At 45.6% G+C, this 9,265-nt stretch overlaps 2 protein-coding genes across 4 annotated transcripts in view; one reads left to right on the top strand and one right to left on the bottom strand.

Annotated features, from left to right (window-relative positions):
• BRCA1 (breast cancer 1, early onset) overlaps positions 1–3,917 on the bottom strand; it is a 136,888-nt gene extending 132,971 nt beyond the window's left edge. The window contains exon 1 of the mRNA XM_011929928.1: positions 3,824–3,917. The gene's annotated coding sequence lies outside the window, so the exon portion shown is untranslated. The remainder of the gene's footprint in view (positions 1–3,823) is intronic.
• A 579-nt stretch (positions 3,918–4,496) lies between these two features.
• Positions 4,497–9,265, top strand: part of NBR1 (neighbor of BRCA1 gene 1) — a 40,986-nt gene continuing 36,217 nt past the window's right edge. For 2 of the 3 annotated variants that reach the window (XM_011929661.1, XM_011929659.1), the window contains exon 1: positions 4,998–5,328. The gene's annotated coding sequence lies outside the window, so the exon portion shown is untranslated. Of the gene's footprint in view, positions 4,638–4,997; positions 5,329–9,265 lie in introns of those variants that run through there. The other variant, XM_011929660.1, reaches the window with a different exon arrangement.

Below are 9,265 nucleotides of genomic sequence, written 5' to 3'. Positions count from 1 at the left end.
CTGTCCCATGGAAATGTAAAGATAAATGGATCCAAATGCCACACTATTGAGGATTTTTTTGATCACTCTGATTGTCATGAGTAAGTTTTGTGCTTTTTCAAAAGCAGTTTTTTCCTACAATGTCATTTTCTGCTTCTCTGGCTCTAATTTTCAATAAATTGATAAATTGTAAATCTTGTTTTCCTTTTATTTTTGTTTAGCTAAAATCTTGAAGGGCAAGGGAGAGGATGGTTATTTATAAATCTTGTTATCTCTCTGAAAACACAACTTGCATTTTCCTTAATCTGACTGACATGACTCCAAATATGAAAAACAATTTTCATAAAACATGAAAGAAAATTTCCTTGAATTTACCCTTTTTTATTGTGGGTAACAGGCAATAGGTACAAATTTTCAACTTATTTTTTGAATGTTACTCACTACTAACGACCATATTTTAAAAAATTAATCGAAGAACTAATGTAGTTTAGTTTATTATTTTATTCGACAAATGTTTATTGAGTGGCAACTAGGTCCCAAGTACTGTTCTAACTACTGAAGATACAGATGTACATAAACAAAACAAAAATCTCTGCTGCCATCCTGGAGTTTACATTCTGTGGTACTAGAAATAAAGGATGGACACATTGCATAGAATGTCAGCTAGTCATAAATGTTATGGAGAAGCAGCAGGAATGGAGGATAAAGTGTGTCTTGAGGGTGTTGTAATTTTAAATAGCGCTGTCTGGAAATGAAAAGGTGGTATTTCAATCAAGATTTTCAGACCGTGGCTGGGTGCAGAGGCTCACACCTGTAATCCCAGCACTTTGAGAGACCAAGGTGGGTAGATCACTTGAAGTCAGGAGTTTGAGACCAGCGTGACCAACATGGTAAAACCCTATCTCTACAAAAAAAAAAATACAAAAATTTGTTGGGCATGGTGGTGCACACCTGTAGTCCCTGCTACTCTGGAGGGCTGGGGTGGGAGAATCGCTTGAGCCTGGCGAGGTTGAGGCTGCAGTGAGCTGTGATAGCACCAGAGATCCTGTATACAAAAACCTCTGCATTTCATTGTATGTAAATTATACCTCAATTCAAAAACAAAATGTGAATAGTACAGTCCCCTTTTCCTTTTATAGACCAAGAAAAACAAAAGCTCACTCCAAGAGTCAGACTTGCTAAAGGCTTTGATGACTTGCAGTATTCTTATTTAAATGTACAGAGCCAGTTTCAGAGGAAGGTTCTTTCAAAGACTTATCCCCTAAAGGACACCAAACAATCATCCCTTTTTTTTTTTTTTTTTTTTTTTTGAGACAGTCTTGCTCTGTAGCTCAGACTGGAGTGGCAGGCTGGAGTGCAGTTCTGAGATCTTGGCTCACTGCAAGCTCCACCTCCAGGTTTATGCCATTCTCCTGCCTCAGCCTCTCAAGTAGCTGGGACTATAGGCACCTGCCATGACGCCCAGCTAATTTTTTGTATTTTTATTAGAGATGGGGTTTCACCATGTTAGCCAGGATGGTCTCAATCTGCTGACATTGTGATCTGCCCACCTTGGCCTCCCAAAGTGCTGGGATTACAGGCATGAGCCATCGCAGCCGGCCGATTATTTATTATTTATTTTTATTTTTGAGATGGAGTTTGGCTCTGTCGCCAGGCTGGAGTTCAGTGGTACGATATTGGCTCACTGCAACATCTGCCTCCCGGTTCAAGTGATTCTCCTGCCTCAGCCTCCTGAGTAGCTGGGATTACAGGCATGCGCGGCTATGCCTAGCTAATTTTTCTATTTTTAGGAGAGAAGGGGTTTCACCATGTTGGCCAGGATGGTCTCGATCTCCTGACTTCATGATTCTCCCACCTTGGCCTCCCAAAGTGCTGGGATTAAGGCATGAGCCACCACCCACGGCCTCACTCATGATTTATTTTGCCATTTCAAGTGATGAAGCTGGTTTTAGAGCTAGAAGAAAACCAAAATGCCAGTTAATCTAAACTAGATTTCTGCCCCAGTGCAGAACTAATCAAGACAGGGTCCCTGTCTTTCCTGGACCACAGGATTTGTTTTGAAGAGGAGAGGAGTGGGAGAGGCTGAGTGGATGGAGAACAAGGAGTCATTTTCTACATTTCTAAAGTTCTTCAGTTAAGAAAATCAGCAATTACAATAGCCTAATCTTACTAGACATGTCTTTTCCTCCCTATTATGTAAGGTCAATTCTGTTCATTTGCACAGGAGATAATCTATAGGAATCTCTAATACCCTCTTGTAGTGACTTACCAGATTGGACACTCTTAAGATTTTCTGCATAGCATTAAGGACATTTTGTACTTCTTCAATGCGAACAGCAGGTAAATCTATTTCTTTCTGTTCCAATGAACTTTAACACATCAGAAAAACATATCTTTTTAAAAGGTTTATAAAATGACAACTTCATTTTATCATTTTAAAATAAGGTAAATAGGGCTGGGCGTGGTTGCTCACGCTTGTAATCACAGCACTTTCGGAGGCCGAGATGGGCGGATGACCTGAGGTCGGGAGTTCAAGACCAGCCTGAAACATGAAGAACCCTCGTTTCTACTAAAAATACAAAAACACGAGCCAGGCATGGTGGTGCATGCCTGCGATCCCAGCTACTCGGGAGGCTAAGGCAGGACAATCGCTTGAACCCACGAGTCAGAGGTTGCGGTGAGCCCAAATCACGCCATTACACTCTAGCCTGGGCAACAAGTGAGAAACTCCGTCTCAAAAATAAATAAATAAAATAAAATAAATTTAAGATTTGGAAGGTTTCAGAATACAAAATCCTTTCTTTTTAAAGGTTCTAGAAGTTGCTTTTTGTAATTAGACAACATAAACTCTGTATTTTTTCACATATCGCTTCCAACTCTTTGGGTCTTTTCCTTTCTCCAAGAAAGAAAAGCTACAGGCGAGTGACTGACCGGGTAAGTGGTGGTTGCCTTAGCTTTCTCCAATGTTTCTGGCTGTTTTCTTTCTTATGCCTAAAACTGAAACCAACACCAGTCAACACCTCCCCGCCCCTAACCCTTCCCAGTGACCTGCTCTCATCTCAGGATCCTACTCAAGTACATCCCTGCGGGCAGCATCTGTTACTACTGACGCTCCTCTACTTCCCTGTTGCGCTTTCTCAATAGTGCAAATGGATCCAGTTCTTAAGTTCTCCCTCCCACAAAATCCTGTCTCCTCCCCTTCCCAGACATATTCCTGGCACCTCTTCTTTCGCAAGGGCCCATGCTCTCATAAATACTAGCCGGCGTTTGTTTGCTTTTGAGACAGAGTGTTGTTCTGTCCCCGAGGCTGGAGTGCAATGGGGCGATCTCGGCTCACCGCAACCTCCGCTTCCCGGGTTCAAGCGATTCTCCTGCCTCAGCCTCCTGAGTAGCTGGCGCGCACCACCACGCCCGGGTAATTTTTGTATTTTTAGTAGAGACGGAGTTTCACCATGTTGGTCAGGCTGGTCTCGAACTCCTGACCTCGTGATCCGTCCGCCTTGGCCTCCCAAAGTGCTGGGATTACAGGCGTAAGCCACCGTCCCCGGCAACCAGCTGATGTTCTTATACACATGGTGTCCCCCTCAAGGCACATTTCAGTTCCTATCACGAGGATTCCCCCTCGGACACACCGTGCCCCCTACCTGATCCTTAGTTCTTCCCTCGCGACCTACAAATTGCCCCCTTCCCCAGGGGTTTCACAACGCCTTACGCCTCTAAGGTTCCGCGTCCCCCCCGCCTAAAGGATACCCATCTGCCTGCTTCGGAAATTCACTCTCCCTCGCCTGTCCCCCGGAGCATCCCTTGGGTCCTTGTCCCTTTTCCGGGGCTCTTCTACCTTTACCCAGAGCAGAGGGTGCAGACCTCCTGAGCCCAGGGGCCCAGTTATCTGAGAAACCCCACGGCCTGTCCCCCGTCCAGAAAGTCTCAGCGAGCTCACGCCGCTCAGTCACGTTTTTGCTTTTGTTTTTCCTGCATTGCAGATGAGGCTCCCAATGTTGACGTTGGCCAGGGCCTTTGCAAACAAGTCAGGCCAAAAAGGTTCAACATTTACACCGGTTGCTTAAATGAGGGCATTGATCTTACCCTCCGTGACTGACACCTCATCGTCAGGCAGAATGAAGGCAGAGTAGATGCAGGCGAGCTCGCAGACGTGCCCGACGCGGTGCCAGTCCCCGGAAGAAGTGAAGGCCTCACCCCAACGAGGCCTTAACTTCCTCGGAAGGACCGAGCACCTTGGCGGCAGCTGAGGAAAGGGGTTCCACAGTTTTAATTTACCTGTAATTCCCACGCTTTACCGTTGCGACGGAAACCGCTGAGCAACACCCTCTCAGACTAGGAAATCAAGACACGGAGGGAGGGCGGGACAGAAAGAGCCTATCGTCTCTCGGGGATCTGGATTGGCCACCCAGTTTGCCCCGGGTGACGTAAAAAGAAAGAGACGGAAGAGGAAGAATTCTACCTGAGTTTGCCATAAAGCGCCCGCCCTCTCGCCTTTACACTTCCAGTTGCGACTTATTACGTCACAGTAATCGCTGTACAAAGATCAGAATCGCCACCTGAGGCCTGAATAGGAGTGTAAGATAGTGTCCAAAGCAGTCGTAGGAAGAGGTCCCATTCCCCTACTCTTTCCGCCCTAATGGAAGTCTCCAGTTTAGGTAAATAAAAGGATTGTTGGGGGGGCGGGGGTGGAGGGAAAGAACTACTATTTCCAGCATGCGTTGCGGAATGAAAGGCCTTCGCCACGCTGTTCCTTGGAAACTGTAGTCTTATGGAGAGGAACATCCAATACCGAAGCGGGCACAATTCTCACGGAAATCCAGTGGATAGATTGGAGACCTCCACGCGCTTATACATGTCAACAGTTGTGGATTGGAGTGTTATGTTTTCGTATCTTGAGAGCAGAGACTAGGCCAAAAAGATACCGACAACTCCTAGGAGGACTACAATTCCCATCCAGCCTCAGGAGTCTTGGGCAAGTAGTCCTGTAAGGTCAGTGACCTGCGGGGACGCAGTGGGCGCCGAATTTGCCTAGGGAAGGGGAAACCGCTCTGGCCCACGTCTGCGCACTCGTAGTTCCGCCCCTCGGCCCAATGTTTGTTATTGTTGTTCGGCTTCAGGTTTCGTCTGCCCCGCCCCGTCGACGCAATCTCCACCAATCAATGTGGTGGTCGTTTTGAGGGACAAGTGGTAAGAGCCAATCATCTTGGAGAAAACTCGGCGAAACAGGGGACTAGTTACTGTCTTTATCCGCCATGTTAGAATCACCCAACAGGGATAGCGGCAGAGCTGGCAGCTGACAGTCCTTGCGTTGGCCTCCGGCAGGCGCCCCCCGGGGGCGGGAAGCTGGTAAGGGAGCAGCTGAGGTTACTTAGGGGTGGGGTCACGTCACACTAAGAGGGTTTGGGGAAGTTCAAGGGAGAAATCCTGCAAAGAAGAGGGGCGACTGTTTTCGTGTCTCGGGACAGCTAATGTTTTTAGTGACAGGATGAGAGAGCCCTTCGTGTTCAGAGGGACCAAGTGGGCGAAAAGCGCCGGAGAGTTGGACAGTCCGTGGTTCAGAACATCGGCTTCTACGGATGGAAGGCCACGACTCCCCAGTGGAATGAGGGCCTGGGCAAAGAAAAGGAGAGTCGGGGTGGTGACACTTGTCTTGGGAACATTGAGTGCTAGGAAACGATAGCTGGAAGACTAGGAAAAACTTTGCAAGTAAAAAAATGACACTACCTACACATCCTTTTCATTCCATCCTCCTTTTTTCGAGACCTTAAAGAGATCTCCTTGGTTAGGGACCTTCGATTTTGAAAAGGCACTGTTTTTCCTTTTTGTCAAACACCCAGCTTTTAGAGCACACTTTTTTTTTTTTTTTTTTTTTTTTTTTGAGACAGAGTCTCGCTTTCTCAAAGAAAGACCAGCCCAGGCTGGTCTTGAACTCCTGAGCTCAAGCGATCCTCCTGCCTCGGCCTTCCGAAGTGCTGGGATTACAGGCATGAGCCACCACTCCCAGCCTCAGATCACACATTTTAAAGCTTGTATAACTTGGCTTGTACAGGCCCCTGGTGGAGACAGAAATCAAAGCTCAGGTTGCTAGGTCTGTTTCATTAAAGGGATTTTGTTGAGGGTGAAAAAAAAAATCGACGTGGAGGAAAAGTTAACTCGTGCCAAGCAAAGGTGAGTCAGTGGCGTGGACTTACAATAATGCTAGTTATGAAAGTTGAAGGCCTAGGACCCAGCTATCTGACTATACTGGCTTTAGACCTAAGGGTGAGACAGGGTTAACCATAGCTTTGGTGTTTACACACGTTGAAGATTAACGCTCTTGCTGAAAGAATTTTTTTACATGTCAGCGGAAGAGAGTTTCTTATGAAGACCTGGATATGATCCAGCTAAGCTAGAATCTCTGACTTCCTGTTTTCTCTTAGTTGGCCCACCAGCTGGAGGAGCTCCAGAGTATCTAAATTTCCAATTGTGTAATTTGAGAAAAAGAGAGGAAGATTCATTTCCTTCACAAGTAGGGAAGTGTGTTTCTTGAAGTTGGAAAGCAATGTTTCAGAATATCCACTTTTGGCAGACAGAATTACTTCATTTCCCTGATTTTTTGCCTAAGGTCCTGGGGAATTGACAAAGGTTCTGTTCAAATTTTAAGGACCCCAATAATTACATGTCATATGAATGAATACTAGATGTCAGCAGGATTGTTGTTAAGAGACTAGTATTATTTTGCTGGTGAACTTGGTTCTTGGTAGAAACAAAGAATGGAGAAAATTGGGGGATAATTGTCTTAGGGTTTCAAAAAAGTGCCTGATCTTGACAGAGTTCAGGGTCCTTTAAATGACAGTCTTAATTGGAGTGTTTTACCAGGCAGTGCATTACATTGTGGAAAACGCTACAAATTTATGGTTCTAAAGACTGGTTTATTATCTTTTAGAATGTTTAACTGTACTTAATTTTTTTTTTTTTTTTTTGAGACGGAGTCTCACTCTGTCGCCCAGGCTGGAGTGCAGTGGCCAGATCTCAGCTCACTGCAAGCTCCGCCTCCTGGGTTTACGCCATTCTCCTGCCTCAGCCTCCTGAGTAGCTGGGATTACAGGCCTGCGCCACTACCCACAGCTAATTTTTGTATTTTTGTAGAGATGAAGTTTCACCATGTTGGCTAGGCTGATCTCAAACTGCTGGACTCAAACGATCTGCCTGCCTCTGCTTCCCAAAGTGCTGGGATTACAGACATGAGCCACTGTGCCCGACCTTTATTATAATATTTTTTATATTTGAATGACATTTTGGAAGAACTTGTGTACACATTTTAAATTTGATCCTTATGGTAACACTGTGAGATAGGCAGAGCAGGCATATTAGACCTGTTATAGATTAAGGAACTGAAGCTCAAAGGTGAATTGACTTGCTCACAGTTTTATGTCTAGTAATGGGCCAGAACTGTGTCTGGAAACTAAGTCTTCCCAGTTTGTGTGCTCCTCCGCCTCCCTCCCAGTCTCTGGCCCTGGCCCCACACACCACACTGTAAATCCCTGGGACTTAATCTTGTTTCTCTCAACCTAAGCTATTTTTTCATAAAGTCATAAAAACCAGTTAAACATAACCATTCATCAGTAAACAAAATCCTTACTTAAAAACATAATGATCAGAATAGAAATTTGTTAAGGAATTATTAACTTGTTAGGCATTATAATGATATCTACACTGTGGTTTTGTTTTGTTTTGTTTTGTTTTGAGACGGAGTCTCGCTCTGTCGCCCAGGCTGGAGTGCAGTGGCCGGATCTCAGCTCACTGCAAGCTCCTCCTTCCGGGTTTACGCTATTCTCCTCCCTCAGCCTCCTGAGTAGCTGGGACTACAGGCGCCAGCCACCTCGCCCGGCTAGTTTTTTTATATTTTTTAGTAGAGACGGGGTTTCACCGTGTTAGCCAGGATGGTCTTGATCTCCTGACCTTGTGATCCACCCGTCTTGGCCTCCCAAAGTGCGGGGATTACAGGCTTGAGCCACCGCACCAAGCCTACACTGTTTTTTAAAAATTTCTTGTCTTTTAGAGGTACATACTCAATTATTAATGGATAAAAGGACGGATGTCTGTCAAAATAATCTAGTAGGGAAATGGTATTGCTGTAAACCTTTGGTTACAGCAAATTGGTCCTGAGTTGATAATTATGGAAGAAGCTAGCTCATGGGTCCATAGGGATTCATTATATTCTCTCTACTTTTGTATAGATTTAAATTTTCCCATAAAAAATACTTTAAAAAATAGTCCGGGCGCGGTGGCTCACACCTGTAATTCCAGCACTTTGGGAGGCCGAGGTGGGCCGGGAGTTCGAGACCAGCCTGGCCAACATGGTGAAACCCCTTCTCTACTAAAAGTACAAAAATTAGCCGGGTGTGGTGGCACGCGCCTGTAACAGTCCCAGCTACTCCGGAGGCTGAGGCAGGAGAATCACTTGAACCTGGGAGGCAGAGGTTGCAGTGAGGCGAGATAATGCCACTGTGTTCCAGCCTGGGTAACAGAATGAGACTCTGTCTCAAAAATATGTCTATATATTAAAAATAATAGGCCAAGCGTGGTGGCTCACGCCTGTAATCACAGCACTTTGGGAGGCTGAGGCAGGTGGATCATGAGGTCAGGAGATTAAGACCATCCTGGCTAACATGGTGAAACCCCATCTCTACTAAAACTACAAAAAATTAGCTGGGCGTGGTGGCAGGCGCCTGTAGTCCTAGCTACTCGGAAGGCTGAGGTGAGAGAATCGCTTGAACCCAGAAGGCAGAGGTTGCAGTGAGCCAAGATCATGCCACTGCAGCCTGGGCGACAGAGCGAGACTCCACCTCAAAATAAATAAATACAATAATATAAAATAATTAGATTATTATAGTTTGGTTAAAACAATTGACTACTGTCAGTTACTTGTTGGGGCAGATATGGGGAATGCAGGGGTATATGTGAAATGAGGATAGCCTTGAGTTGATTGTTGGTTTAACTAAGTGTTTATTACTCTCCACTTTTATATATGTTTGAAATCCCCCACTTAAAAAATCAGTACAAGGCCAGGCACGGTGGCTCACGCCTGTAATCCTAGCACTTTGGAAGGCCGAGGCGGGTAGATCATGAGGTCAGGAGATCGATACCATCCTGCCTAACACAGTGAAACCCCATCTCTACTAAGAAGACAAAAAAAAAAATCAGACGTGGTGGCGGGCACCTGTAGTCCCAGCTACTTGGGAGGCTGAGCCAGGAGAATGGTGTGAACCCAGGAGGTGGAGGTTGCAGTGAGCTGAGATCT

The sequence above is a fragment of the Colobus angolensis genome, unplaced genomic scaffold (assembly GCF_000951035.1).
Source record: "Colobus angolensis palliatus isolate OR3802 unplaced genomic scaffold, Cang.pa_1.0 Scaffold83, whole genome shotgun sequence".
In the NCBI taxonomy this organism is placed as follows: Eukaryota; Metazoa; Chordata; class Mammalia; order Primates; family Cercopithecidae; genus Colobus; species Colobus angolensis.
Note: the sequence above shows the minus strand (reverse complement) of the source record. Positions and strands in the feature narration are given on the sequence as shown.